This window comes from Schistocerca nitens, chromosome 3, assembly GCF_023898315.1.
Source record: "Schistocerca nitens isolate TAMUIC-IGC-003100 chromosome 3, iqSchNite1.1, whole genome shotgun sequence".
Lineage (NCBI taxonomy): Eukaryota > Metazoa > Arthropoda > Insecta > Orthoptera > Acrididae > Schistocerca > Schistocerca nitens.
Genome location: NC_064616.1, coordinates 928,841,871 through 928,869,057, shown reverse-complemented (window position 1 = coordinate 928,869,057; position 27,187 = coordinate 928,841,871).

Sequence of the window (27,187 nt, the reverse complement as noted above, 5' to 3'; positions counted from 1 at the left end):
CCGTCTCTTGTGCTTGATAGTCTTGGGATATGGTCCTACTACAGTACAGGTAACAAAACTTTACACTGGTCTGTGGAAGCGACTTTGATCACGAGCAACCTGCTCCAATGAAGCAATATCTGTATATTTAATAGGACTGCCACATAAGGTCAGTGTCGGCATGTAGACTATATTTGTTTTCGATATATCAGAAGACAGGGGGAAAGCTTTGTATGGCGCTGGCCTTACACATGGTAACGTCAGCATGTTCCCATTTCCACTGAGTGGTCAAAACGCAGTCCTGTCGCATTAACTCAGCTCTTTCTATTTCTCCACGGGATGCAGAAGGTCTTAGATATAGCGCTCTCTGACTTCCATAACTTCCATAACCTAGAAATCGTTGCGTCTAGTGTTTTGAACTTCTTGCCGTGCTATTCACCGTTTCACCCATAGCAAAAAATGGGAGAAATGATGAACTCGGCCAGGTGTGATTCTGTGAAGGACTTATCTTATGTGTAAAGTGTAAAGCTTTTATTTGGGTACATCCCAACCAGGGTTTTTGACAAGTCATGAAATGTTAGCGTTTCCTATCCCATGCGAGAGTTATAATCTGTTTTATCCGACGTCTCAGTACAATAGTTAATTTAAAAATTAGTTTATATATATATATATATATATATATATATACACTCCTGGAAATGGAAAAAAGAACACATTGACACCGGTGTGTCAGACCCACCATACTTGCTCCGGACACTGCGAGAGGGCTGTACAAGCAATGATCACACGCACGGCACAGCGGACACACCAGGAACCGCGGTGTTGGCCGTCGAATGGCGCTAGCTGCGCAGCATTTGTGCACCGCCGCCGTCAGTGTCAGCCAGTCTGCCGTGGCATACGGAACTCCATCGCAGTCTTTAACACTGGTAGCATGCCGCGACAGCGTGGACGTGAACCGTATGTGCAGTTGACGGACTTGGAGCGAGGGCGTATAGTGGGCATGCGGGAGGCCGGGTGGACGTACCGCCGAATTGCTCAACACGTGGGGCGTGAGGTCTCCACAGTACATCGATGTTGTCGCCAGTGGTCGGCGGAAGGTGCACGTGCCCGTCGACCTGGGACCGGACCGCAGCGACGCACGGATGCACGCCAAGACCGTAGGATCCTACGCAGTGCCGTAGGGGACCGCACCGCCACTTCCCAGCAAATTAGGGACACTGTTGCTCCTGGGGTATCGGCGAGGACCATTCGCAACCGTCTCCATGAAGCTGGGCTACGGTCCCGCACACCGTTAGGCCGTCTTCCGCTCACGCCCCAACATCGTGCAGCCCGCCTCCAGTGGTGTCGCGACAGGCGTGAATGGAGGGACGAATGGAGACGTGTCGTCTTCAGCGATGAGAGTCGCTTCTGCCTTGGTGCCAATGATGGTCGTATGCGTGTTTGGCGCCGTGCAGGTGAGCGCCACAATCAGGACTGCATACGACCGAGGCACACAGGGCCAACACCCGGCATCATGGTGTGGGGAGCGATCTCCTACACTGGCCGTACACCACTGGTGATCGTCGAGGGGACACTGAATAGTGCACGGTGCATCCAAACCGTCATCGAACCCATCGTTCTACCATTCCTAGACCGGCAAGGGAACTTGCTGTTCCAACAGGACAATGCACGTCCGCATGTATCCCGTGCCACCCAACGTGCTCTAGAAGGTGTAAGTCAACTACCCTGGCCAGCAAGATCTCCGGATCTGTCCCCCATTGAGCATGTTTGGGACTGGATGAAGCGTCGTCTCACGCGGTCTGCACGTCCAGCACGAACGCTGGTCCAACTGAGGCGCCAGGTGGAAATGGCATGGCAAGCCTTTCCACAGGACTACATCCAGCATCTCTACGATCGTCTCCATGGGAGAATAGCAGCCTGCATTGCTGCGAAAGGTGGATATACACTGTACTAGTGCCGACATTGTGCATGCTCTGTTGCCTGTGTCTATGTGCCTGTGGTTCTGTCAGTGTGATCATGTGATGTATCTGACCCCAGGAATGTGTTAATAAAGTTTCCTCTTCCTGGGACAATGAATTCACGGTGTTCTTATTTCAATTTCCAGGAGTGTATATATATTGCGAATACAGTTTGGTTAGTCAGTGATTAAAAAAGTAAATGTTCTAACTACCGCCATCGTTCCAGGCAAAGATGCCTACATTTTACAAAAGACAAAATGGATCCAGCCGTGCTGATTGGACAGAGGACCAACTTAACGATGCCGTAAAAGCGGTATAAAATGGAATGAGCCTGAATAAAGCCTCAAAAGAGTTTCACGTTCCATGGTCAACGCTGAAGAGACGATTAGCAATCGGGTGCTTTTCCGAAAAAACCTTTGGGTGGGCCGCCTGTACTAATACAAGAATGTGAAAAATGGTTCAAATGGCTCTGAGCAGTATGGGACTTAACTGCTGTGGTCATCAGTCCCCTAGAACTTAGAACTACTTAAACCTAACTAACCTAAGGACATCACACACATCCATGCCCGAGGCAGGATTCGAACCTGCGACCGTAGCAGCCGCGCGGTTCCGGACTGCGCGCCTAGAACCGCTAGACCACCGCGGCCGGCACAAGAATGTGAGAAAAGGTTGGTAATACATACCATAAAATTACAAAACTTCGGATTTGCACCGACAAGGACAGAAGTACGTAACATGGCTTATAAACTAGCTGAGAAATATAACCAACATCACAAATTTAACCGAGAAAAGGAAATTGCTGGAACGGACTGGCTACATTTATTCTTAAAAAGAAATCCGCAAATCGGAAGGAGTCTCACAAGCACGGTAAAGGGCTTTAAGTATGAAAAACGTTTCAGACTATTTTTCATTGCTGCAGACCATCTTGGTAGAGCATTATCTCCTTGATAAGCCGGGAAATATATTCAACATAGATGAGTCCGGACTTCAGCTGAATAATAGACCAGGTTACGTGTTGGCAGCAAAGGGGTCTAAGAGCGTTCCAGCGATAACATCCGGTGAAAAGTGTGAAACCATATCTGTAATCGCTTGCTGCAATGGAGAGGGCATGGTTTTACCCCCAGCTTGTGTTTTGAAGGGAAAAAATGGAAAGGCCGAGTACAAGGACGGTATGCCGCGGGGTTCCACGATTTTCATGTCACAAAAGTCGGCGTACGTAACAACTTATATTTTTCTTCTGTGGCTAAGGAACCATTTTGCACCGAGGAAGCCTGATGGAACAGTCGTGCTTGTTTTGGACGAACATAGCTCTCATTGCAGCAGCGTGGATACGTTAAAGTTTGCAGAAGAAAAAAACATAATTTTGCTCTGTGTGCCCAGTCACACCACACACTATCTGCAGCCGCTAGACAGAGCATTTTTTAAAGCTCTGAAATCCTATTATTTCAATGCTTGCAATTAGTACATTAAAATGAATCCAAATAGATAAATTTCCAGACTAGTGTTCGGAGGACTGCTTACAAAGGCATGGGTACAAACAGCTATGACAGAGAATGCAATATCGGGGTTCAGAAGCACAGGAATCATCCCGTTTAATCCTGATGTTATCCCCGAATACGCGTTTTTAACATCAGCTTCAGATCAACATCAGGAAAACAACGAACGACATGAAAACAGACCTACTTCACCTCGACCAAATTGTTCGCACTGGCAGGAAATACCTAATCCCTCGGGAGAAGCAACTGCAGACGTAGATAACGATCAGGGACTTGAACACATACAAGCTTCACCACAACTGGGCTGTTCGCAACGGGCGCAAAATCCACAGGAAAACATGCAGTCTTCATCAGAAGCAACAGATATGACCTCGACAGTGGCAACAGGAGAATCTCAAATAACCCCTGGCAAACTCTTGGACCATATTTCGCCGATACCTATCCTAGATAAAGTTGCATCTGCAAAGAAGAAGTCCTGAGCTGTAGCTGAGGTTTTGACTTCTACAGAAAACATCGACAACCTGCGAAACACTAAACGACAAAATGAGTCAGTGAAGAGTAGAGCAAATGCTAAAAATGGGACCAAAGGAGCAACCGTAACCAAAGGAAAAACCGTAACCAAAGAGACTACCAAAGGAATTATCAAAAAGAAGCAGCCTAAGAAAAGAAAAGCGTCTACCTCTGACACCGAATCCGACTCGTCGCTGGATATCCTATTGCAAGACGATGATGACTACGCAGATGATGAAGGGTGTTGTTGTGTAGGGTGCGGTGATCTGTACAGTTGCACTAAAAAGGATGTGGATTGGATCAAGTGTATTAGCTGCCAACGTTGGCTGCATGAAGACAGTTCAAAATATGAATCTACACTCCTGGAAATGGAAAAAAGAACACATTGACACCGGTGTGTCAGACCCACCATACTTGCTCCGGACACTGCGAGAGGGCTGTACAAGCAATGATCACACGCACGGCACAGCGGACACACCAGGAACCGCGGTGTTGGCCGTCGAATGGCGCTAGCTGCGCAGCATTTGTGCACCGCCGCCGTCAGTGTCAGCCAGTTTGCCGTGGCATACGGAGCTCCATCGCAGTCTTTAACACTGGTAGCATGCCGCGACAGCGTGGACGTGAACCGTATGTGCAGTTGACGGACTTTGAGCGAGGGCGTATAGTGGGCATGCGGGAGGCCGGGTGGACGTACCGCCGAATTGCTCAACACGTGGGGCGTGAGGTCTCCACAGTACATCGATGTTGTCGCCAGTGGTCGGCGGAAGGTGCACGTGCCCGTCGACCTGGGACCGGACCGCAGCGACGCACGGATGCACACCAAGACCGTAGGATCCTACGCAGTGCCGTAGGGGACCGCACCGCCACTTCCCAGCAAATTAGGGACACTGTTGCTCCTGGGGTATCGGCGAGGACCATTCGCAACCGTCTCCATGAAGCTGGGCTACGGTCCCGCACACCGTTAGGCCGTCTTCCGCTCACGCCCCAACATCGTGCAGCCCGCCTCCAGTGGTGTCGCGACAGGCGTGAATGGAGGGACGAATGGAGACGTGTCGTCTTCAGCGATGAGAGTCGCTTCTGCCTTGGTGCCAATGATGGTCGTATGCGTGTTTGGCGCCGTGCAGGTGAGCGCCACAATCAGGACTGCATACGACCGAGGCACACAGGGCCAACACCCGGCATCATGGTGTGGGGAGCGATCTCCTACACTGGCCGTACACCACTGGTGATCGTCGAGGGGACACTGAATAGTGCACGGTACATCCAAACCGTCATCGAACCCATCGTTCTACCATTCCTAGACCGGCAAGGGAACTTGCTGTTCCAACAGGACAATGCACGTCCGCATGTATCCCGTGCCACCCAACGTGCTCTAGAAGGTGTAAGTCAACTACCCTGGCCAGCAAGATCTCCGGATCTGTCCCCCATTGAGCATGTTTGGGACTGGATGAAGCGTCGTCTCACGCGGTCTGCACGTCCGGCACGAACGCTGGTCCAACTGAGGCGCCAGGTGGAAATGGCATGGCAAGCCGTTCCACAGGACTACATCCAGCATCTCTACGATCGTCTCCATGGGAGAATAGCAGCCTGCATTGCTGCGAAAGGTGGATATACACTGTACTAGTGCCGACATTGTGCATGCTCTGTTGCCTGTGTCTATGTGCCTGTGGTTCTATCAGTGTGATCATGTGATGTATCTGACCCCAGGAATGTGTCAATAAAGTTTCCCCTTCCTGGGACAATGAATTCACGGTGTTCTTATTTCAATTTCCAGGAGTGTATATGTGACGTATGTGGCAAAAAGCAGGGGAAATAAGTTCACCATTTCACCCAAAGGGCATACATGGATGAAATGGTGAAACTGATAAAAATAAGTATTTTTTTAAACTTTTGTAGTGCCTTAAGGAGGATGGGTACTATTAATGTGTTACTTATGTATTTTGTGAAAGGATAGTGTTTTTATTTTGTTTAAATAAACAATTTATTGTCTTCTACGAGGCCCAAATTTTTTGTTCACCATATCACCCTGATTTACCCTAATCCGACTACTGAAATAAAAATTACTCTCCATGCAAAGTGTTTCTCATGATCAATTTAATTAATTAGGCTATCAATTTGGAATCAATGACGTGTCGCCTGGAGGGTGGAAGAAAAGATGGCTAGACTACCACAGAATGATTCTTGACAGGCGTTTCTTTCTTTTTTCCTTTTTCATTCGCCTAACAAAATTTCAATCTCTTCCCTACGCAGGGCGAGACGGACTCTCACGATTTGTTTCGTAAACGCTTGAATGATATAGCACTGCATTGGTAAAATAGGACATGCCATAGTCTACAATTAAACAGCTATGGTCAACTACAGTCCCCTCTGCCCTCTTTTGAACGACGATTTTCTCCAGTACATGAGTTGCATTATGACCCGTTTATTACGAGTGCTGGTTTTTTCACGACAATTTCGAAGTGTAATTAGAACAGTGGTGCATTTTTTTCCATGATTTTTGGTATCATCTATTGTCTTCGATTACCTGGGCTGCAGGGTGATTTTTGAGCAGGCGTCTATAGCGAACTCTGACATCAAACAACGATAGCCACTGGCCTCAGGTGTATGCTTACAGGTAATACACTTTCTAAACTCCCATCTGGCCAACACCGGCGTCTCGTCAGTTTAACCTAGTTCCCGCCAAAAAGAATAAAGATAGTACCTTACACCCCAACGTGCTTCCCTCCACCTTGTAGGTTAAGGGTAGAGTTTGACTGTATCTGTCTCTAGATTCGAATGAGACTGAAATTTTTTCCCTCAGAATAATACCAGTTGTATGGCGTAATCAATTTTTGACCTGTATTGAGATTTTAGTCGGTCCTTGTGTAGTACTATGCATATAGTTGTGTAATTAGATCCGATAATTAAGTTTAATTACGTAATTAGGACCGACCTTTACCGTCTGTTTACCAACCTAAATAAATAAAGTACACTAACCTGACCTTCCTCTCCTGAAGTAGCTCATTATCGAAGACAAATGTACTTCCCACAAAAGCACGCGAAAGTGCCTCTGGGACGGTTTCACAAGTGTGCCACGATTTTATTTTAGAGTCTGTGTCCAAGTGTTGCGGTGCCAGTATTCCTTGGAATGAAATGTGTAATTGTTTAAATATTCTTGCGTTGTCGTGTGCAAAGCTCTCTCTCTCTCTCTCTCTGTCTTTGTGTAATGGGACATCCTCCTCTAGCATTACTTCTCTTCAACAATAGTTGTCAATACCAATATTATTTTTCGATATTTCGACAGGTCAGCAAAATCTCAGTTGCTTCTCTGATAACTTCCATATAATTTTGTACACAGTATGTTATATTTCAAGCTAAAATTTATGATAATGAATTACTTTTTAAAAAGTCTTAGTCTCGATGTTATAATCGATAGGTACTAGCTCTGAATTGACAGTTAAAGTTATTTTTTTAGAAACATTTGAAATAATGAACTATTGGCACACTTACAATTTCTGTTATTAATTATGCAATACTGTACTGGTTACTATGTTTACTTCTGTATTCATTTACGAAACAATAATCGAAAAGAATAATTAAACAAACTAATAGAAATTCATTTGTCAAGAAAAATTGTAAACCCTTTGGGATACTGTTATTTCCACTGAGTGAGACAATCGGACGTATGTCTGTGATGTGATCAGACGTGTTTTTTCATTTTGTGCAGACAATATAATTTCGGCTTTGTTAATGTGAAAAATCGAAAGACTGTATGATATACTAAAATGTAACAAAATATATTAATGTAACAACAAAAATTAGGCTGTGGAGGCAGCCCAATTGACCTATTTTCCCTCCAAAATTTGAACTTGCCGCCATGACGTCATTGTGGCGTTGTCACATCTATATCCGTCATCTTGAATCCACCATCTTAAATAAATTTGGTAACAATGCAGAGTGTGTGGTGTCCTTGTTGTCCTACTGCTAGTGGCATCTTTTATCAACTATGGACGTTACAGACAATTCTTGCAATGATTATGTGATCACTGTGGATCCATGGAACAATATTAATCATCATATGTGATCAAATTAACACATTTTTTCCTTGCAGCAATTTCAGACAATAATTGAATCTCACTGTCTGATTTTCTAATTTATTCATATTCTATCGAAGTTCGTATACTTTCCTGTATAAAATGGCAACCAAAGGATGGTTAGCCATCACTCACTGTATTTATTCAGTTTCAGAGTCGACAAATACAGACATTACTGTTCAGCATTAGCAGACTGTTGGATGCACTACTAGCCCAGCAATAAAATATAACTGAAGCACAGAATCCCGGCGGCCAGGTACCGCCTACTCCTGTCCATTCCACTGATGCAAAACAAGAGGACTGGGTGAATTATAAAATCCGGATGGAACCTACAAAATTTCAAGTGACTCACGACGTTCTTTCTTTCTTCCAGGCGTAGGAGTGTGCGTCTTCTGTTTCTGTCGAAAATTGCTCTCCGAGTAAGAATTCTAAACTCTTCTCTATGAGGAAGCCCAATTTTTGAGTCACACATACACGTAGCGGCTGCTTTGTTTCAAATTTTTTCGTACGTGTCGTCAATCATTCTATACTTGAACGCGCCTGTTATTGCAACGCTGACCATAGATAATCCTTAAGTGGGCCCACCCCATGTAGCACATGTTGATAACGGCCCAAGCAGTAGGGCAAGCAGTAGACGAGCCAGCCAGTTTTCCTGCTAGTTTACGGGTTCCAAAGTCTTGCTTTACGTGCTATGTAACCCATGAACGCAAGCACTGCTTCTTCCGCAGAGCGGAATGCCGACACTGTCGTAAGTCAGTACACAGGCCTCATGTGTGCCTGCAAAAGTATCACAAAGCACATTCTATCTCACATTAGTCTAAAACGGAGAAAATGGAAATCGGTGCAGTCCCACATTCTGAACCGTCGCTTGCTCCTCCTGGCAATAGTCACAGAAACCATAGATGCAGGTGCAAGTACCGCAAAGCAAAATGCAAAGTGCAAAATCTTGCTCATTCAAATTAGCTCTCTTCACACAAATACCAAAACGGTCTAAATGGTTCAAATGGCTCTGAGCACTATGGGACTTAACTTCTGAGGTCATCAGTCCCCTAGAACTTAGAACTACTCAAACCTGACTAACCTAAGGACATCACACACACCCATGCCCGAGGCAGGATTCGAACCTGCGACCGTAGCGGTCACGCGGTTCCAGACTGAAGCGCCTAGAACCGCACGGCCACACCGGCCGGCCAAAACGGTCTATCACTCAAAAATAAAACAAAGTCAGAACAGACAATGACATTCAGAGGAATAACCACTTACTATTAATCTCTTACAGATTTACAATCTAACTATGCCATTTCAGTTAAACTGGTGCTTCACTCACATAAATTAATCAGAATTAGTGTTGTAAAATAACCGTAGGCTATTGTAGACTATAATTAAGAAAGGGTAGACAACGTTAGTTTTCCTAGTAGCGTTGGTCAGTTAATACGATATTGCAGTGCCTCTGTTGTTCAGAAGTATGATGCAGTGTTCCTTTGGACATGCATGCATTTCGTGTTTATCCACCGTCATCGGGCAAGCGATTTACAATTAATGTGTCTATCCTGCACGGAAATATACATAATGAATGTACTAGTGCTGCTTGTAGACACATGGTTGATGACATAAGGAAGTTTGGGTTTGGATGTGAGTCGTACTTGGATAGCCTACGGATAAGGTGACTGCTCCCGATAAGCGGGAAATACGGGTTCGACTCCCAGTTCGGAACAAATTTTCATTGTCGTCATCCCATTATACAGATGATAGTTGTTTCTATTCGCAGCTGCCATACATTTCATGGATGCCAGTTAAGGTTGCAACTGCCTTATCTGTACGCCAGGTGTGTTGCACACCTCGTTGCCACGCTTAGTAGCCGAGCGGTCTTGGGCGACTTGCAACGGTTCGCGCGGATCCCGCTGTCGGGGGTTCGAGTCCTCCCTCGGGCATGGGTGTGTGTATTGTACTTAGCGTAAGTTAGTTTAAGCTAAACAAAGTAGCGTATAAGCGTAGGGACCGATAACCTCAGCAGTTTGGTCCCATAGGAAACTTACCACTACCATACCTCGTTGCTTCATAACGATCGCCTTTTTTTACGTATGCGATCAGTGTCTTACTAGATTTCCCTAAAAACCGGAAGCGGTAACTCTCTAGAAACTGAGTGAGGATATATAAAGGACCAGGTAACCTACAGAACATGTTTCTTCTCTATAGATCTTCTCTTGCCTGTTACTTATATAAAACGCGTTTCTGTTATTCATAAACAATTTACGCACTTATCAGTAACAATAAGAAACTCTTCCCTTTGATCATGATGAACGGTACATTACGTACAAATGGTTGCTTGGATGTTTTGGGAGGAAGGTACCAAATACCGTGGTCCTCGGACCCATCGGATTAGGGAAGGATGGAGATGGAAGTCAGCCGTGCCCTTTCAAAGGAACCATCCCTGCATTTGCCTGAAGCGATTTAGGGAAATCACGGAAAACGTAAACCAGGACGCGGGTTTGAACTGTCGTCCTCCTCCCAAGCACAAAATAACGTCTGAAGTAGTGCTGGAGCGAACTGACACCATGAATCCTGCAGGGCTGTCCATAAATCCAAAAACGTACGAGGGATTGGAGATCTCGTCTGAAAAGCACGATGCAAGGCATCCCAGATATCCTCAGTAATGTTCATGTCTGCGGAGTTTCATGGCCAGCGGAAGTGCTTAAACTCAGAAGAGTGTTCCTGGTGCCACTCTAGCAATTCTGGACATGTGGGGTGTCTGGAATTGCTCAAGTCGGTCGGAATGCACAATGAACATAAATCGACGCAGGTGATCAGACAGGATGCTTACGTACGTGTCACCTGTCAGAGTCGTATCTAGACGTGTCAGGGGTCCCATATCCCTCCAACTGCACACGCCCCACACCATTACAGAGCCTCCACCAACTTGAAAAATCCCTTGCTGACATGCAGGGTCCGTGGATTCATGAGGTTGTCTCTATACCCTTACACTTCCTTCCACTCGATACAATTTGAAACGAGACTCGTCCGACCAGGCTACACGTTTCCAGTCATAAACAGTCCAGTATCGGTGTTGACGGGCCCAGGCGAGGCATAGAGCTTTGTGTCGTGCAGTCATCAAAGGTACACGAGTGGCCATAGGCTCCGAAAGCCCATATCGATGATGTTTCGTTGAATGGTTCGCACGCTGTCACTTGTTGGTGGCCCAGCACTGAAATCTGCAGCAATTTGCGGAAGGGTTGCACTTCTGCCGCGTTGAACGATTCTCTTCAGTCGCCGTTGGTCACGTCCTTGCCGGACCTTTTTCCGGTCGCAGCGATGACTGAGATTTGATGTTTTACCGGAGTCCTTATATTCACGATACACTCGTGAAATCGTCGTATGGGAAAATTTCACACTTCATCGCTACTCGAAGATACTGTGTCCCATCGCTCGTGCGCCGACTTTAACACCACCTTCAAATTCACTTAAATCTTGATAACCTGCCATTGTAGCAGCAGTAACCGATCTAACAACTGCGTCAGACACTTTTTGTCTTATGTAGGTGTTGCCGACCGCAGCGCCGTATTCTGCCTCTTTACATATAGCTGTATTTAAATACTCACGCCTATACCAGTTCCTCTGGCTATATATAACGTTTGTGCGTGTGAACTGTACTTGCATCGAAGTAATTGCTTTGATTACATAAAAGTACAGAAGTTACGTGATAAAATAACTTATAAAAAGCAAGTTGTATTCTGTAAGGATATAAAATACACCGTGGACTAACACTGAATGATGTGTGGTTCTAATTATGTGAAAAAACAAAGAAGATCGTCGTCTTCCAGTTCCTACCAATGCTTTCATAGAACCGGTAATCCTGCTATTTACTGTGTAATTTATACAGTGTCCCAAAACTATAGGATCATAGTTTTTGGCAGTTTTGGTGAGGCGCAACTCTAATTGGAATACATGCCAACGATTGGGACACCCTAAGTGTCATGGCCGTAGAAAATGTTAATATTTACATGTCAGATCAGAAAAGGTTAATAATTTTAATTACAGGCCAGATAATAATGTAAGAAATGAGCCGGGTCTGATACGCAAGACAGCGAGAGGGGGAAGTTAAACAGTATATCAGACGCAGATAACACGTCTCAAAGCAGCTCAACACTGTCATCTTACAGCAACGGGTGCGCTGCCGGTGTTCTCCCAACACGATATTCCGACGCCGTAACTTGGCGCCTTCATCGGTTGTTTCCTGACACTGGTCGACAAGCTGGCTGGGTCCCATATTTAGGCGTGGGCGGTGTCTGGTGTTCACCATGCCATCCACTCCGGCTGCAGTCGTTTCTAGTGGTGGTATATGTCTGCGTCCTGCCTTACGTCGGCGCCCGTTGCGGCTATTTTCCGCGGTGGCATGAAACCATACTCACCTTGGGGAAAAGACTTCACTGGCGATAGGGAATAAGATGGCCAGACTTACTGAGACAACAATAACGACGATCGTAATCTAAAGTCAATAACCCTATTATAAATAGCACCCTATGGTGAACACTGCTAGAAAAGTAGGACAAAATCGCTACACAGAAACGACAAGTAAAATAATTCGAATAGAAATGGTTCAAATGGCTCTGAGCACTATGGGACTTAACTTATGAGGTCATCAGTCCCCTAGAACTTAGAACTACTTAAACCTAACTAACCTAAGGACATCACATACATCCATGCCCGAGGCAGGATTCGAACCTGCGACGGTAGCGGTCGCGAGGTTCCAGACTGTAGCGCCTAGAACCGCTCGGCCACTCCGACCGGCAGTGGAAATACGTAGCATCACCGATCAGGAAGGAAGAGCACCAAGCGCTGATACTTCGAGAAACAGGAACTCGGGAATTCCTTTCGGAAAAGGAGAGAGGAGAGGAACCGTTCCATGGCGTTCCATATATGGTCCGCTCCATCCAGTCGCGTTCCTAGCGCTATCGTAACGGTCTAGACGTTTCTTATGCTGTTCGCCACCGCTGCTGGTTTCTCTCGGGGGCGTATCATCTCCTGCCCTTCTGGGTTCGTTGTGCCCCTGCAACGCGCTTCCTGCGGCATCGGACTGCTGTAGGAATTGCATACGCTACTGGCCATTAAAATTGCTACACCACGAAGATGACGTGCTACAGACGCGAAATTTAACCGACAAGAAGAAGATGCTGCGATATGCAAATGATTAGCTTTTCAGAGCATTCACACAAGGTTGGCGCCGGTAGCGACACCTACAACTTGCTGACATGAGGAAAGTTTCCACCCGATTTCTCATACACAAACAGCAGTTGACCAGCGTTGCCTGGTGAAGCGTTGTTGTGATGCCTCGTGTAAGGAGGAGAAATGCGTACCATCACGTTTCCGACTTCGATAAAGGTCGGATTGAAGTCTATCGCGATTGCGGTTTATCGGATCGCAACATTGCTGCTCGCGTTGGTCGAGATCCAATGACTGTTAGCAGAATATGGAATCGGTGAGTTCAGGAGGGTAATACGGAACGCCGTGCTGGATCCCAACGGCCTCGTGTCACTATCAGTCGAGATGACAGGCATCTTATCCGCATGGCTGTAACGTATCGCCGGCCGCAGTGGCCGAGCGGTTCTAGGCGCTACAGTCCGGAACCGAGCGACCGCTACGGTCGCAGGTTCGAATCCTGCCTCGGGCATGGATGTGTGTGATGTCCTTAGGTTAGTTAGGTTTAAGTAGTTCTAAGTTCTAGGGGACTGATGACCACAGCAGTTAAGTCCCATATAGTGCTCAGAGCCATTTGAACCATTTGTAACGTATCGCGCAGCCACGTCTCGATCCCTGAGTCAACAGATGGGGACGTTTGCAAGACAACAACCATCTGCACGAACAGTTCGACGACGTTTGCAGCAGCATGGACTATCAGCTCGGAGACCATGGCTGCCGTTACCCTTGACGCTGCATCACAGACAGGAGCGCCTGCGATGGTGTACTCCACGATGAACCTGGGTGCACGAATGGCAAAACGTCATTTTTTCGGATGAATCCAGGTCCTGTTTACAGCATCATGATGGTCGCATCCGTGTTTGGCGACATCGCGGTGATCGCACATTGGAAGTGTGTATTCGTCATCGCCTTACTGGCGTATCACCCGGCGTGATGGTATCGGGTGCCATTGGTTACACGTTTCGGTCACCTCTTGTTCGCATTGACGGCACTTTGAACAGTGGACGTTACATTTCAGATGTGTTACGACCCGTGGCTCTACCCTTCATTCGATCCCTGCGAAACCCTACATTTCAGCAGGATAATGCACAACCGAATGTTGTAGGTCCTGTACGGGCCTTTCTGGATACAGAAAATGTTCGACTGCTGCCCTGGCCAGCACATTCTCCAGATCTCTCACCAACTGAAAACGTCTGGTCAATGGTGGCCGAGCAACTGGCTCGTCACAATACGCCAGTCACTACTCTGGATGAACTGTGGTATCGTGTTGAAGCTGCATGGGCAGCTGTACCCGTACACTCCATCCGAGCTGTGTTTGACTCAATGTCCAGGCGTATCAACGCCGTTATTACGGCCAGAGGTGGTTGTTCTGGGTACTGATTTCTCAGGATCTACGCACCCAAATTGCGTGAAAATGTAATCACATGTCTGTTCTAGTATAATATATTTGTCCAATGAATACCCGTTTGTCAGCTGCGTTTCTTCTTGGTGTAGCAATTTTAATGGCCAACAGTGTATTATGTCCGCGAACGCTGCAGCAATGTATCGCGGCAGTTGCTGCCGTCTGGATTTCTGTCGTATGTCTGCTTCCAGGTTGTGTGATGCCTGAGGTTTCAAGTGGTTCGTGCTGTCCCTTTTTTGTCTGTGACCACAGTGGCTGTTTCCCGAGAAGGTAGTTGCCTCCTGGTGCTCCATAAAAGGTTTCATCCTGTTAATTTCGTCTCTTGTCGTCTAAGGTTCATTCCAGGCGAAGGGAACTTTCTTCAGTTGTTTCTGTAATAATTCCAAAGCAGGATTCCACGCCGTACCGATCTGGTGTCCTGCTTTCCTGTTGACCAAGTTCTCCGCCACCTAGATTTCGATACACTCAGTAATGACACTTTCCTAGAATCTGGGGGTTTGAGCCAGGATCCTGGTTTTGTTACATATCATGATGTGTTCAAGATGCAGGCAATGTTCAGCTGTTGCTGATTTAGTGGGCTGTAGTATCCTAGTATGTCTTTAGTTCTCCTTAGTTCTTATGTCAACCGTTCTGGCGCTTCAGTCCGGAACCACGCGGCTGCTACGGTCGCAGGTTCGAATCTTGCCTCGGACATGGATGTGTGTGATGTTCTTAGGTTATTTAGGTTTAAGTAGTTTAAGTCTAGGGAACTAATGACCTCAAATTTTAAGTCCCATAGTGCTTAGAGCCATTAGAACCATCTGAACCGTTGTGGTGGTTTGACCGATGTAAGACATACCGCATTCACATGGTATATGACAGATACCAGGTTTTCTTAATCCCAGATCATCCTCGACAGTTCCAAGGAGCGTCCTGATCTTGTTTGGCTATCAGAACGCACTTCTGATTTGTGTTTCTTCGCGATTCTGCTGATCCTAGCAGATATAGGCTCTGCATGCGGTAAAAAAGCTATCTTCCCAGTCTCTTCTTCTTGCTCCTCTCCCGTTGTATCATGTCATCTGGTGGGATATAGCGCTTTTAGGATGTCCCTGGTCGAGTTTCCGTTGTCTGCGAACACTTACAGTAGATGTTCTTACTCTTCTGTCAAGCTGTTTCGGTTGGAGATTGTTTTGACTCGGCGTACAAGTTGGTTCAAATGGCTCTAAGCACTATGGAACTTAACATCTGAGGTCATCAGTCCCCTAGACTTAGAGCTTCTTAAACCTAACTAACCTAAGGACATCACACTCATCCATGCCCGAGGCAGGATTCGAACCTGCGACGGCGGCAGCAGCGCGGTTCCGGACTGAAGAGCGTATAAGTGTTCTTAGCATCCTGTTCTTTTGTGCTGGGTGATGAGAGCTGTTGGCCTGCACATATAAGTCAGTGAGTGTCGGTTTTCTATACACACTGTGGCCTAAAGTGCCGTCTGCCTTCCTTTTCACCAGGACATCCGGAAATCGGAGTTGACCATCATTCTCTACTTCGATAGTGAACTTAATGTTGGGGTGTCTGGATGTCAGATGGTCCAGGGACTTGCCCAGTCTTTCCTAGCCAATTGGCCAGATGACGAACGTCTCATCATCATATATGAAGAAACACGTAGGGTAGTAGGCAGCAGTAGGCAATGCCTAATCCTCGAATTTCTCCATAAACACATTTGCCACTACCGGAGATTAGGGGCTACCCATCGCCACTTCTTCAGTCTGTTCAAAGAATTGGCCTCCATATAGGAAGTAAGTCGATGTTAAAAATGCTTGAAAATATCCAGCAGAGTTCTGTCAAACCTCTCACTGATTAAATCGAGTGTGTTCTGAAGTGGCAACCTTGTGAAAATAGACCCACCATCAAAGCTGACGATGATGTCTGTGTTCGAGATTCGTAGGTTTTCGAGGCGTTCCACGAAGTCCGATGAGTTGCAGATCTGGTGGACGCGCTTTCCCACATATGGTACCAAAATCTTCTTAAGGTAGGTGGATGAAGGGTAGGTAACTACACCGGTATTGTGTGTCTTCGGATTACGGTCGTCGTTATTGTTGTCTCAATAAGTCTGGCCATCTTATTCGTTATCGCCAGTGAAGATGCCAAGTTACCACGCCGAAATATCATGTTGGAAAGACGCGGAACACCGGCAGTACACCCGATTCTATAAGATGACAACGAATCGCCGGAAAGTCTCAGCTGAACATTGTTTCTTCGAGGCTGGTCAAACACTCCTGCAAGCAGTACACTTGACACCTCGCCATCGCCACGGCAACTGCAAGCTAAATAGCAATTTGCAGTATTTACTGGAATAGAACTGAAGAGCGACTGCCTCTCTCTCTCTCTCTAAAAGAACTAAGTTAGAGGAATTTCGGCGAATAGCAGGAATAAATTACTGCTTGTTACTTGTCTCTTGTACTACAGGGCAAGTGCCACTAGACTGATAGTGAGTTATTTCAAAGAGTTGATGCTTTATGATTTAGGCTAAGTAGCCAGTAGTTAGCAGACCGAGTGGCAGTGATAGCATCGTCTCTGTTACAGGTTCTTCCTAGTGATTATTGAAAGCATCTGGCATTCTGTTAATGGGTTTTGGCCTGACACTTCAGTAAACAAATGTGTTGATACAACAATAAACGAATTGACTACATGTAATAAACTGCTACTTCATCAGATCAGTTCTACTAATTCCATGAAAATAACCAACCTGTCGTAGTTGAAGACTCATCCCAACCAAGGAGATTTTCTCCTTCTTATCTCCGCTAAAGGTTGACAAACAAGTTAACACCGAAGCCAAAAGCAAACAAATTGGTGTAGGGAAACTGTGCTGCGACGCGACATAAGCTACACAAATCGTATCTGCACCTCGCAGCCTACAACGGCGATAGAATCTCCGTTCTCGGGGCTTGCACTATGGATACAGCATATAAAAAAGAAACTACATTAGTGCCATTCATGATTGTTCAGTCAAGCTTTAGTCCAATATTTTTGGCGTGGATACATTTGAAGTTTTGGTTTGGATATTCAAGACAAAGTGTTTTTTTTTTTTTTTTTTTTTTTCATCAGTCTACTGACTGGTTTGAGCGGCCCGCCACGAATTCCTTTCCTGTGCTAACCTCTTCATCTCAGAGTAGCACTTGCAACCTACGTCCTTAATTATTTGCTTGACGTATTCCAATCTCTGTCTTCCTCTACAGTTTTTGCCCTCTACAGCTCGCTCTAGTACCATGGAAGTCATTCCCTCATGTCTTAGCAGATGTCCTATCATCCTGTCCCTTCTCCTTATCAGTGTTTTCCACATATTCCTTTCCTCTCCGATTCTGCGTAGAACCTCCTCATTCCTTACCTTATCAGTCCACCTAATTTTCAACATTCGTCTATAGCACCACATCTCAAATGCTTCGATTCTCTTCTGTTCAGGTTTTCCCACAGTCCATGTTTCACTACCATACAATGCTGTACTCCAGACGTACATCCTCAGAAATCTCTTCCTCAAATTAAGGCCGGTATTTGATATTAGTAGACTTCTCTTGGCCAGAAATGCCTTTTTTGCCATAGCGAGTCTGCTTTTGATGTCCTCCTTGCTCCGTCCGTCATTGGTTATTTTACTGCCTAGGTAGCAGAATTCATTAACTTCATTGACTTCGTGACCATCAATCCTGATGTTAAGTTTCTTGCTGTTCTCATTTCTACTACTTCTCATTACCTTCGTCTTTCTCCGATTTACTCTCAAACCATACTGTGTACTCATTAGACTGTTCATTCCGTTCAGCAGATCATTTAATTCTTCTTCACTTTCACTCAGGATAGCAATGTCATCAGCGAATCGTATCATTGATATCCTTTCACCTTGTATTTTAATTCCACTCCTGAACCTTTCTTTTATTTCCATCATTGCTTCCTCGATGTACAGATTGAAGAGTAGGGGCGAAAGGCTACAGCCTTGTCTTACACCCTTCTTAATACGAGCGTTCTTGATCGTCCACTCTTATTATTCCCTCTTGGTTGTTGTACATATTGTATATGACCCGTCTCTCCCTATAGCTTACCCCCACTTTTTTCAGAATCTCGAACAGCTTGCACCATTTTATATTGTCGAACGCTTTTTCCAGGTCGACAAATCCTATGAAAGTGTCTTGATTTTTCTTTAGCCTTGCTTCCATTATTAGCCGTAACGTCAGAATTGCCTCTCTCGTCCCTTTACTTTTCCTAAAGCCAAACTGATCGTCACCTAGCGCATTCTCAATTTTCTTTTCCATTCTTCTGTATATTATTCTTGTAAGCAGCTTCGATGCATGAGCTGTTAAGCTGATTGTGCGATAATTCTCGCACTTGTCAGCTCTTGCCGTCTTCGGAATTGTGTGGATGATGCTTTTCCGAAAGTCAGATGATATGTCGCCAGACTCATATATTCTACACACCAACGTGAATAGTCGTTTTGTTGCCACTTCCCTCAATGATTTTAGAAATTCTGATGGAATGTTATCTATCCATTCTGCCTTATTTGACCGTAAGTCCTCCAAAGCTCTTTTAAATTCCGATTCTAATACTGGATCCCCTATCTCTTCTAAATCGACTCCTGTTTCTTCTTCTATCACATCAGACAAATCTTCGCCCTCATAGAGGCTTTCAGTGTATTCTTTCCATCTATCTGCTCTCTCCTCTGCATTTAACAGTGGAATTCCCGTTGCACTCTTAATGTTACCACCGTTGCTTTTAATGTCACCAAACGTTGTTTTGACTTTCCTGTATGCTGAGTCTGTCCTTCCGACAATCATATCTTTTTCGATGTCTTCACATTTTTCCTGCAGCCATTTCGTCTTAGCTTCCCTGCACTTCCTATTTATTTCATTCCTCAGCGACTTGTATTTCTGTATTCCTGATTTTCCCGGAACATGTTTGTACTTCCTCCTTTCATCAATCAATTGAAGTATTTCTTCTGTTACCCATGGTTTCTTCGCAGCTACCTTCTTTGTACCTATGTTTTCCTTCCCATCTTCTGTGATGGACCTTTTTAGAGTTGTCCATTCCTCTTCAACTGTACTGCCTACTGAGCTATTCCTTATTGCTGTATCTATAGCGTTAGAGAACTTCAAACGTATCTCGTCATTCTTTAGTACTTCCGTATCCCACTTCTTTGCGTATTGATTCTTCCTGACTAATGTCTTGAACTTCAGCCTACTCTTCATCACTACTATATTGTGATCTGAGTCTATATCTGCTCCTGGGTACGCCTTACAATCCAGTATCTGATTTCGGAATCTCTGTCTGACCATGATGTAATCTAATTGAAATCTTCCCGTATCCCCTGGCCTTTTCCAAGTATGCCTCCTCCTCTTGTGATTCTTGAACAGGGTATTCGCTATTACTAGCTGGAACTTGTTACAGAACTCAATTAGTCTTTCTCCTCTTTCATTCCTTGTCCCAAGCCCATATTCTCCTGTAACCTTTTCTTCTACTCCTTCCCCTACAACTGCATTCCAGTCGCCCATGACTATTAGATTTTCGTTCCCCTTTACATACTGCATTACGCTTTCAATATCCTCATACACTTTCTCTATCTGTTCATCTTCAGCTTGCGACGTCGGCATGTATACCTGAACTATCGTTGTCGGTGCTGGTGTGCTGTCGATTCTGATTAGAACAACCCTGTCACTGAACTGCTCACAGTAACAAACCCTCTGCCCTACCTTCCTATTCATAACGAATCCTACACCTGTTATACCATTTTCTGCTGCTGTTGATATTACCCGATACTCATCTGACCAGAAATCCTTGTCTTCCTTCCACTTCACTTCACTGACCCCTACTATATCTAGATTGAGCCTTTGCATTTCCATTTTCAGATTTTCTAGTTTCCCTACCACGTTCAAGCTTCTGACATTCCACGCCCCGACTCGTAGAAAGTTATCCTTTCGTTGATTATTCAATCTTTTTGTCATGGTAACCTCCCCCTTGGAAGTCCGCTCCCGGAGATCCGAATGGGGGACTATTCCGGAATCTTTTGCCAATGGAGAGATCATCATGACACTTCTTCTATTACAGGCCACATGTCCTGTGGATACACGTTACGTGTTTTTAATACAGTGGTTTCCATTGCCTTCTGCATCCTCATGTCGTTGATCATTGCTGATTCTTCCGCCTTTAGGGGCAATTTCCCACCCCTAGGACAAGAGAGTGCCCTGAACCTCTATCCGCTCGTCCGCCCTCTTTGACAAGGCCGTCGTCAGAATGAGGCCGACTTCTTATGCCGGAAGTCTTCGGCCGCCAATGCTGATTATTTATCAAAACTTAGGCAGTGGCGGGGATCGAACCGGGACCGAAGACGTTTTGATTATGAATCAAAGGCGCTACCCCTAGACCACGGGTACGTTACCTGGATAAGTGGGTTCTATCGATTCTCAAATTTCCCATGCTAGCATTCACCGAGTGTGAAAAATATGGACATTCGTTCAATGGCACATTGGGGCATCTAAAGAATTTTCAAGTGCTCATTACGCTCATGGGCAATGCAAAACCAATTTCATCGGGAACGTCCGGTACCTTACACTGTTTGCGATGAAGTTGCTTCTGAACTCAACAGATCAGAACAAACTGGTGTTTTGAAACTCATTTATGCAGTTCAGTGGGCATCTTCTCTAGTTATGACTAGAAGATCGATCTGGAAAATCAGGTTTTGTGCGGACTTTAAAGCCACAGTTAATGCTCAAACACTTAATGACTCTTAACCACTTCCACGTATCGAGGAGCTTATGAATCACCTTGGTTTAGCTACTAATTACTTTCAACATCCCTGGATAAGTAAACGCAAAAAAATGTGGTCAATACACAAGTTGCCTTGTAACTACACTAGTGCCTTCCGTTCGGATGCGTATCTCACCTACGTAGTTTCAATGCAACCTCGAACAAGTGAAGTCCAAAATTCCGTCTTTCTTAAATTATTTGGATGACATCAGTGTATTCGGACAAACACCAGAACAGCATATCAAAAATTTAGAATCTCTTCCTCAGGTTTTATCTGACGCAGGACTCAAATGCAGTGCCGGCCGGAGTGGCCGAGCGGTTCTAGGCGCTACAGTCTGGAACCGCGCGGCCGCTACGGTCGCAGGTTCGAATCCTGCCTCGGGCATGGATGTGTGTGATGTCCTTAGGTTACTTAGGTTTAAGTAGTTCTAAGTTCTGGGGGATTTATGACCTCAGCAGTTGAGTCCCATAGTGCTCAGAGCAATTTGAACCATTTGAGTTCAAATGCGATGTACAGAAATGCTCATTTTTCAACACCAAAATTAAATATTTGGGACTTCTTACTACAGGAGTAACAACGGGTCTTGAAAAACTTACCTATAACATTAAATTTCTTCCTAATGCAGCTCAAATTTCTGCCCGTTTGCATCGCCACAGGCGTAAAACTGTTCCTTTCCAATGGGCTGGAGAAAGCGATCAACGATTTCAGAAGTTGAAAACTACATCTCTTAGTCGCCCATGTCTTATTCTTTTCGATTCACAGAAACCGGTGGTGCTTGTGGTTGATACATCGTCACAGGGAAAAGGGGCAGTCTTATCTCACAAGGTTGGAAACGCAGAACACCCCGCAGAATTTCTGTCTGAAACTTTCGACAAGACCCAAGTCAACTGAAGTCAGCTGCAAAAGGAAGCGTTAAATGTTATATATGGAATCACGAAATTTCGTGTCATCATCGCAGAATTTTTTGTCTCGTAACTGATGATAAGCAATTGATTACTCTTTTTCATCCGACGAAATATGTACCTGACTGTACATCACAGAAGCTGCAACGTTTGTCATACTCCTTTCGAATTACTACTCATATTACGAAATTCTTTATCGTCCTACGGCAAGAGCGTGCAAGCGTAGGCGCCTATCACGCCTACTTATTGGAAGCGATCTGAAATTTGATGCATCTGAAGCTTCTTGTTTTGAAATTGATCGTTCTGATTTGCAAGCACTGCACGCTTTTCATATTGATTGTCGGCGGATCGCACAAGCTGCTAAACAGGATCAATCACTATGGTTGCTTAACTACTATATTCAGATGGGTCGGCCTCGTAATCGGAAATTACTTTCAGATGCATTAGTACCAAAATACTATGCTCATCGCGACAAACTTTCTCTACAGAACGGTGTCATTTTATTGCATACTCCTAATCAACAAACGCTAGTCATGATTCCCGCATCATTCCAGCACATGTTTTGAAACTTCTACGAGGGTCGTTCAATGAGTAATGCTCCACATTTTTTTTTAAAGAAAGCCATTAATATACATAGGCAAACGTCCTTGTTGGTGCTTCAAATTTGATGTTTGTTCTGTGTGCCGGTGAAGTTTCGAACCGTTTTGGCAGACGGCAGAGCCGCAGTACAGCGTCAAAATGGCGTCTACTTATGACTCACATTACAAGCAGTGTGCTGTTATTGAATTCTTGTATGCAGAAAGAGAAACCGTGGTGAACATCCATAAACGTTTTTGTGCAGTGTATGGCGATGCTGCAGTTGATAGGAGTGCAGAAACAAAATCCATGATCAAGCACGCTCGGGACGTCCTGTCTCAACCACTGCTCCAGGCGTACTGAATAGTGCGGATGCCGGATGCGATTATTCGTGCCGACCGGCGCATCACAACTCAACAATTGACTCTACAGTTGTCGGTCAGCATTGGAAGTGCGTCTGCAATGATCGAGACTCTTGGTTATTCAAAGATGTACTCAAGATGGGTTCCACGAATACTCACAGCGGACCACAAGATTCAAAGCAAGGCTATTTCATCTGAATTGTTGGAGCGTTTTGAAACTGACGGAAAAGCCTTTCTGTCACGGATCGTTACGGGGAACGAAAGCTGCATGCACCACATTGCGCCGGAAACAAAAAGGTAGTCCATGGAGTGGTATCATCATCATTCACCACAAAAGAAGAAATTCAAGACGACCCCCTCTGCCGGAAAAGCCATGGTGACAGTCTTCCTAGTTTGTGATGGCGTCAATCTCGTGGATGTGATGCCAAGAGGGTCAACCATCAATTCAGAGACATGCGTGAAGACTCTGAATAAATTCAAGAACCGTTTCCGAGGTGTTAGATCGGACAAGAATCCAACAGACACCTTGCTCCAACACGATAATGCACGCCCGCACACAAGTCTGAGAACCCGGGAACACATCGCCAAATTGGGTTGGACACCATTGCCTCATCCACCCTACAGTCCACACCTGGCACCCACGAACATCCATCTCTTTGGGCCGCTTAAGAATTCTCTGCAGAGAACACTTTGAAGATGACTAGAGTGTCAGTCATGCACTGAAAACATGGCTACTGCTACAGGATAAGAGCTTTTATCAGCAGGGAATACATGCTCTTCCACAACGTTAGCATACGACCACAGAACGTGATAGAGACTATGTAGAAAAATAGAACACGGACAAGACATGTTGATGTATACTGTCACCAAAAGTGACTCTTAACAATAAATACGATCTGAGAAAAAGAATGTGGGGCATTAGTTATTGAACGACCCTCGTACATACAGGGCTAGATACAAATATGGGAACACCGCAAGAAGTTCATGCTTGAACGTAAATTCAGAAGCTTGCCAACCCTGCAATTATGCTGTTGTATTTTATCACGAACAGGTCCTGTGCAGTGTCCTCAATACGTTACAAGTGCCTGTCGTGGTCAGAACAATGTTTTGTGTAGTTGTGCGTGCATTCTGTAGGAGCTAAATGAATTCGAACATGGGAAAATCGTTGGTGCTTCGGTAAGCAAGGTAGCAGAAGCGTTTGGTTTTACAAGAGGCATCGTATCGAAGATTTATACCGCATACAGGAAAAGCGGAAAAACATCATACGCTAAGTTACAATGTGGACGAAAGTGTGTGTTAAGTGATGGTGACAGCCGGTCATTGAAGAGGTTTGCGACGAAAAATAAAAGTCACTGCACAACTGAACGTCGCACTCGCGGACCCTGTCAGCACCAAAACAAAGCGAAGGGAGCTCCACAAGCAGGGAATTGCAGCGCTACCTTCAATTCCAAAACTGCTCATAGGTGATGTAAACGGCAGTAACAGGAAAACGTGGAACCAAAGCCATAAAACCTAGAATACGGAGTAGTGGAAGAAAGCAATTTGGTCGGATGAGCCCTGTTTCACACTGTTTCCAACTGCTGACATTCTCCAATGGTGATGCTTTTTTCCAAGATGATGGAGTGCGTGTTCACACAGCTCGTATCCTCCAGGACTGGTTTTTTGAGTCCACTTCCATGATCGTTACCTGAACTTGCTACTATTTTGCAGGAACCATGGTGTAAGATTCCTTTGTAAACCATACAGGCCCTTTATTTATCCGTTCCGAGACGACTACCAAAGAGTTTATTGCATCGTATTAGGCATGGTAATGAATTGTGTTTTTGGTGTTTCCATATTTTTGTCCACCCCTATAGAGGATATTTGGGGATCGTTAAAACTAGGCAGTTAGCGCACCAGCATTCTTGTGGCCCAATGTTGATAAGTAGATTGAACAGAGAACTTCCAACTGCCGGTTGTTGGCAACGAATCCATACTGATTTCGCTGGTTATCATCTTATCGATGCATACAGTAGATTTCCGTTTTCCATTCTAGTGACTTCAACTAGCGGTAGCGCTATAAAAGCACTCGGTTTTGTCTTTTGTTTCGGATTACGGTCCGCAGTTTTCCTCGTTGTGATTTTAAAAAAAAAAAAAATGTTCTAATGTGTGTGAAATCTTATGGGACTTAACTGCTAAGGTCATCAGTCCCTAAACTTACACACTACCTAACCCAAATTATCCTAAGGACAAACACAAACACCCATGCCCGAGGGAGGACTCGAACCTCCGGCGGGACCAGCCTCACAGCCCATGACTGCAGCGCCTCAGACCGCTCGGCTAATCCACGCGGCCGTTGTGATTTCGATCATATTGGAAACAAAATGGGAGTTACAATCGAACTGCGATCGTACTTTCAGGGTTTAGATGTCCAAACTTCGTGTTCTGCACTCGAGGGGAAAATGCTTTGTTGTTTCACAGCGCCTATCGCACTCTGCTCTTTCACCTTGCTTCGCCGATTGAATTATTACATGGTCGTCATCATCGCACTTCGCTGCATCTATTCCGCACTTGCCAACTTGTCTCAGATGCCAACTTTACAACAAATTTTCGCACTAAGGTCAGAGTTTTCTATCATGTCTGTAACAAGTCTCACAACTTGCAGTCTGTCACCGTGACTGACACGATTGGACGAGCTCATTGTACCATTCGTTGCGAAAGAGGCACCCACAAACGGCACCGAAACTAACTTCGTTTTCGTGATTATTATGATCTTGTTGTAGATCAATCTACGCAACCGCTGCTGTTGCATTCGTTCCTGTTCACACTGACGTCAGTGACGGACTTCGAGCCACTCGGTTTTGCAATGACACCCTGCGCCCGGAGCAATTCGGATTCAGGAATCACCACTCAACAACACAACTACTGTAAGTTGTAGAGTACATAACACACGGCTACAACACGAACAACGCTACTGGGTCAGTGTTCCTTGATATCGAGAAAGCTTTCGATCGTCTCTGGCGCAATGGCCTCATCCGCAAACTCACGGACGCTGGGTTCCCCGACGGACTCGTATGTCTCGCACACTCATACCTCACCAACAGATGTTTCAACACTGACATTCAGGGTAAACAATCGACACAACATATTATCCAAGCAGGGGTACCCCAAGGTAGCATCCTAGGGCCCCTCTTGTTTAATCTCTACATCAATGATATTCCAACGACACAAAACACGACGGTTGCCATCTACGCGGATGACACAGCCATCCTTGCGCAAGACTGGAAACCGTCAAACATTAATAACAGACTACAGACAGCACTCAGAAATGTTGAGCCTTGGTTGGAGAAGTGGCGTATTAAAGTAAACGTCAACAAGTGCGAGGCAGTTATGTTCACTCGCAGGCCGAAATTACTGCGCAAACACCAAAATTGCAAGCCCAATACGTTTCACTGCGAAAGTCAGATACCTCGGTGTTTGGCTAGACGGGACCACATACAATACATGACCAACAGGGCAAACGCGAGGCTCAAACAACTCTATCCTATGCTCAACAGGAATAGTACACCGAATAGGAGGGTGTCTAGGACATTATGCATGACACTGCTTAGACCGCTGATGACATACGCAGCTCCTGTCTGGGGATACGCAGCGTCCACACACCTAGACCGCCTCCAGAAAATACAGAACAAGGTATTACGTATCATAAGCAATGCTCTGTCGAGCTTTTTCGACCATTTCTATCACCCAGACGGGCCCGTATTAAAGGGTAACCCTACCCAGACGTAACAATGCAGAGGTGACAGTAGACATTTTGAGTTGGTCACCATGCTTGTGCGAGCGTGGAGGGGCTCACACCTAAAAAAAACCGCACCTAGACTATGTGGCTGTGCGCAATTTGGAGGGGGCGGCGAGAGCAAAGCAGTTTTGACGGTGTCTTTGTCGACAGCACACGCCGCGCCGCTCACACCTCTGTGGAAGAAGACACATTTGC